Raw genomic sequence first — 5,841 nt, 5'->3', positions numbered from 1 at the left:
CTCCCACTCGGGGGCTTAGCTGCAGTCCAGCATTCGCCTAAGTCCTCCCACTAGGAGACTTAGCTGCAGTCTAGTACTCGCCTAAGTTTGAAAAAATCCTACCGAGTGGAGAGCAACCCTCCCACTCGGGGGCTTAGCTGCAGTCCAGCACTCGCCTAAGTTCTCTCACTAGGAGGCTTAGCTGCAGTCCATCACTCACCTAAGTTTGAAAAAATCCTACCGAGTGGAGACGACCCTCCCACTCGGGGGCTTAGCTGCAGTCCAGCACTCGCCTAAGTCCTCCCACTCGGAGACTTAGCTACAGTCCAGTACTCGCCTAAGTTTGAAACATATCCCTATCCGCAAGGATGATGAGGTGCAGGTCGACTGCAACCTTCTCGTTTGGAGCTGCGGCACAAATACAATGTCAAGTCCATCCCTATCCGCAAGGATGACGAGGTGCAGGTCGACTGCAACCTTCTCCTTCGGAGCTGCGGCACAAGTACAATGTCCGGTCCATCCCTACCCGCAAGGACGATGAGGTGCAGGTCGACTGCAACCTTCTCCTTTGGAGCTGCGACACAAATACAATGTTCGGTCCATCCCTATCCGCAAGGATGATGAGGTGCAGGTCTACTGCAACCTTCTCCTTCGGAGCTGTTGCGTCTCCAGTGCAAAGACTATTCAAGGCAATGAGTAAATTCCATTCGAGGACAAGCACAAGCACATTCGGAAATAAACAAAATTCAGATAAATCCTAAAGATTCCGAGCAGCAAATCAGAAGTACTCAGGCATCAAGCCCGAACGAGTTCAACGGTTACAACAATCACTCGGCATTCCGAGGCAAATTTAAAGTGTATTCAGGTTTCATGAGTCTGTTCACTCGGCCGGAGGAGGGCTGGCAGGCTCCATGAATGAGTCCAGGTCGATCCCATCAGCAATCCGAGTGGCGGCAGCGATGAAAGTCTAAAGCGTCGCTCCCAGTCAGGGATCTCGGTCAGGGATCTCGTTCAGTCGAGTCATCAAGGATTCCAGGTCATTCTGAAGCGTCGCCCCCAGCCAAAGCGATGAGTCGATTCGAGAGACAACCTCCTTCAGGCGTGTGAGGTAGCTTGTGGCGCTGGCGATACGGGACTCCGGTCGGAGCATGTTCATCGTAGTTTCGTCGCAGACTGGGGAAGCAATAGGGTCCAGACCCGTCTCGGCCCTTCCAGTTTCTTCGTCGAAGTCTTGGCAGAGTTCTACAGCCAAAAGTTAGACAATCGACCGAGCAAGATCCGATCGCAAGCATCAACACAGTTGGATTAAAGGAAATACCTTCCAGCGCGAGATAAAGCTTCTTGGCGAGAGTCCTCAGATAAGCTTCTGTGTCATTCCTCTTGCGGATTGCAGACTCCAACTTTTCATTCAGGATGACCTTGTCCTTCTTCAGACTGGTCACTTCACGGTTAGCTTCATTAAGACAAGATTTCAGTTTGTTCGCCTCTCCTTCAAGCGTTCCGATTGAAGCAAGCTTCTTGTCTGCGAGAGCAGTTTTGTCTTGGGCTGCTTTCTACGCGGCGGCGAGGTCCGAGTCTTTCTTCTCCAAAGACAACTTCATTTTCTCTGCAAAAGAAGCAATCGAGTCAAAGAAGAGATCAAAGAGATATATTGATAGTCAGTCGACAATCAGTTACCTTCCATACCAGCGGCCTCGTCTTGAGCTTTCTTCAGATTTTTCTGAGCCAATTCCAAGTCTAAGTTGAGTTGGCTCTGCTTCTCCTTGAGTTCAGCAAACTTGGAAATAAGAGTACAAGACTTCTGCAAAAGGCAAAAGACAGATCAATCGATAGGATCAAAGGTGGTTCACTTCCGAGTGAATAAAACCTAAAGAAGTCCATTTAGACCCCAGCTGACTGCACACAGTCGACTGCGGTCTCAGGGGCTACACCCAGCGGGTGCACTTGGCATGCCCCCGCTGACTAAGACTCAACTCGTCCGGTCCGCCCGGGCCAGGTTAAAAAAAAGGGGCAGCAAGCTGTTAAGACCCCAGTCCACTGCCAGCAGTCGATCACGGTCTCGAGGACTACACCCAGTGGGTGCACTTGGCATGCCCCCACCGGTTCAGATCTTACTCGACCGGCCCGCCGGAGTCGAGTGTAAGGAGTAGAAAGAAAAGAACGAAGAACTCAGACCCCAGTCGACTGCTAGCAGTCGACCGTGGTCTCGGGGACTACACCCAGTGAGTGCACTTAGCGTGCCCCCACCGGTTCTGATCCCACTCGCCCAGACCGAGTGGAAGAGAGAAACTACCAAAAACAACAAAACACCCAGTGGGTGCTCTAATTCGATGCAAACCACAGGAGATCGTGCAGAAGAAGATTTTTCGAGAAAAAAAACAGTCAGAAAGTTTACTCACCTGGACATTGGCCCGAAGGGCGGCACTGGCATCGTAGGCAGCCTGGTTGTTCTCGTGCACCGTCTTCACCCGCTCCATCATCATGTCAGCCTGTCGAATGGCTTCCGCAGCCGCTTCCAACTGGTTGTCCAGGACGGGGTAGCTGGTGAAAAAGTGTGCAGACGACCCAGGTGCGGTGCCTTGGAGCTCTATGGCGTGGAGTTGGACAGTTGAAGGAACCACAGGTGCAGTCGATGGTGCAGGAGGACCACTCGACAAGGGTGCAGCGAATGTCATAGAGGCCCTGCCCACGTCTTCAGCTTGACGGACGGGAGGTGTTGGAGTTGGTTCTTGCCGAGCCACCCTGCCAGCTGCTACCTTCTCGCTCTTCCTGGGCTTAGGAGCCACATCTTCATCGTCATCTGGAAGATCAATGATGTTGGGTGGAGCTGGAAGGCAGATCATTCGACCCCAAGTGAACCACACGAACGCAGTCGACCAAAGTATCCAGAACAAGATCACAAGAGTTTATACCTGGGTTGGAGGTTACATCATCTTCCGTTTCCTCGTCTCGGTACTGGAAAGAAGAGGTTCCGGACGTAGTAGCACTGCAAAGATCCGTATTCAATCGGTTACGTCTGGTTAATCGAGTCGACGAAAAAGACAAGTCAGATGGTTACCAGGAGATAGTAGGAACGGTCACTTTGATCCTGGGCAAAGCTTTTGGCAGTTTGGAAGAGGTGGCTTTCAGCGCTGGAGGCGGCGCAACTTTGGACTGCTTTGGAGCCTTTTCAGCCGGCGTTGGGGAAGACGTCCTAGGACGCTTCGAAGTCTGACCAGTCGGCGCGGCCACTAAGTCCAGAGCACTCGCCGGGTCGTGGGCTTGTTTGGATCTCCTCTCCCTGCGAGGAGGCGAGTCAACTTCTTCATCACCAGTCGATTCGTCGCTCTCCTCGTCTTCCTCGGCCTCCGAATGCTCCTCGCCGCTCTCGCCACCGCTCCCTTCTTCCTCAGCCTCTCGGTCCTGCACTCCGTTGGGCATTGAGTACATGTCGATGAGGGCCTGAAAGGACAATGATCAAAGGAAATTCAATCGACCATAAACAAGAGGTCATTCGGTGAATCGAAAAGATACTCGATAAGACAGAATTATACCTGCTCCGACTGGTGCGAGTTGTCGAATGGAATCACCCTCCTAGACCCCCGAGGGTTGTCTTTGTTGGTGGTGATCCCAATCAACCACTTCTCCAAGGTGTCCTCGCTGACGTCCTCTGGGTGGATCCGAGTGGAATCCTCGAGCCCAGAATACATCCACATCGGATGATCGCGCACCTAAAGAGGTTGGATGCATCGACCGAGAAAGACCTCCAGCAGGTCCATCCCGGTCACCCCATCGCGGACAAGCTGGACGACCCGCTCGACCAGCACCTTGACCTGCACCTTCTCTTCTGGAACTACCTTCAGGGGGGAGGGCTTCTCCACTCGAGCCAAAGAGAAAGGAGGAAGTCCAGTCGACTGGCTGGGGGTCGGCTGATCCTTGCAATAGAACCAAGTTGACTGCCAGCCCCGGACCGAGTCGGGAAGAATCATGGCTGGGAAAGTACTCTTGCTCCTCATCTGGATCCCTAGACCCCCGCACATCTGGATCACTTGTGTCCTCTCGTCACTCGACTTGGCCTTTTTGACCGACTGGGATCGGCAGGTGAAGATGTGTTTGAAAAGGCCCCAGTGCAGTCGACAACCCAAGAAGTTTTCGCACATCGACACAAAAGCGGCCAGATATACTATAGTGTTTGTGGTGAAATGGTGGAGTTGACCGCCAAAGAAGTTCAAAAAACCCGGAAGAAAGGATGGGGGCAGTGAGAATCCGTGATCTATGTGAGTGGCGAGAAGAACACACTCACCCTCCCTCGGTTGCGGCTCGGTTTCATCCCTCGGGAGCCGTGCTGACTTGTGGGGGATCAGTCCCCCCTCCACCAGGTCATCGAGGTCGTCCTGGGTGATTGTCGAGCGGATCCAGTTGCCCTGGATCCAGCCCGCCGGTAGGCCGGATCTCGACGTGGATCTGCCCCGGCTGGTCCGCTTGCCCTTCGCCTTCGCTGTCGCCTTCTTCGCGCGTTCCAGTGCCACCTTCCTCTCCTTCCCCATGGCGGCGGGTCGAGCTCGAGTAAAGGTCCGGCGATGAGGGCGGAAGCGAGCATGGCGGAGAGATTGAGAGAAGAAGAGAGAATGGGAGCGCACGGGGCAGAGGCCTGGTTCGAGGCCTTTTATAAGGTCGTCATCCGAGTGACTGACGGGTGGACCCAGGCGATCTAAACAAATCCAGCAACAGTCGCGCGTGCAATACGTGGCGAAAAAGATGGCGCGGGGATCGAGGAGACTTGCCTAATCCGTGCCGATAACCTCATTTTCGTCTGTCTGGCGTGCTTCCCAAAATTCGAATCCCGCAAGATCCGCGGAGATCAGAACAACATGTCAGACTGAAGACAAACATCCTCTGCATCATCATTCGGAATTCTACCATGAAAATTCACTCGACAAAAACCAAGAATGGACCATGGTGACTGAGAAAGGAGTCGACGTCGTCACCTCAACTCATTGTTCCAGAATAGGATATACTCGTAACACAAAGAATGGGTCTGATTTGTTCCCCACTCCTTCCCCACTCAAACCCTGATCCATTCGGGGGCTAATGATGAAGCTATGTACCTAGGGTAGGGTCATGGACCTGTCCGACATACCCTCCCCAAGGACATCCACTACAAAAAAGACACATCCATGACATTTTAGGCCGAACGAATTTTTTTCTGTCATACATATGACACTTCTATGACGATAATTGTGACAAAACCCGGTATCATCATAGATGTGGTGGGCTCCTACTTCTATGACAAAAAATCATGACAGAAAATGGGCTTTTTGTCCTTGGCGGGCCAGAGACGCAGCTGCATGACATTCTTTGGGCCATCCATGACGGAAAAAACCGTGGTAGAAGCGAGGGGGAGGAAAATTTCGGGGAGTTCTCGGTTACGGTGGGAGGTCAGGGGCTGAGCGATGCGCGTTTCTCTCGTACACGTACGCGCATGTGTGCGAGGCGTTGGCTCTAACTGAACCCGAGCGAGGCGTTGGGCTCTAACTGAACCCAAGCGATTGCACTGCAGGCTACGCGTTACTGAACCTGAGCGATCGATCGATGGCTGTTAACTGAACCCGATCGAGCGATTCCTTAGCTACTGCTGCTAACTGGAAGCCGATCGATGGGATGAACAGTGAGCGTTGTGGGGGGGTGGATGAACAGTGAGCGGTGGCGTTGCCTCTGGATGAACAGGACCCCGTCGTGTGGTGGAGGGCTGGATGAACAGTAGACGGTGGAGGGGTGCCCGTGGAGGGGTGGATGAACAGGACCCCGTGGTGTGGAGGGCAAGATGAATAGTAGATGATGGAGGGGTGCCCGTGGAGGGGTGGTTGAACAGGACCCCGTGGT

This window comes from Triticum aestivum, chromosome 7A (genome assembly GCF_018294505.1).
Source record: "Triticum aestivum cultivar Chinese Spring chromosome 7A, IWGSC CS RefSeq v2.1, whole genome shotgun sequence".
NCBI lineage: Eukaryota > Viridiplantae > Streptophyta > Magnoliopsida > Poales > Poaceae > Triticum > Triticum aestivum.
This window is presented reverse-complemented; position numbering follows the sequence as displayed.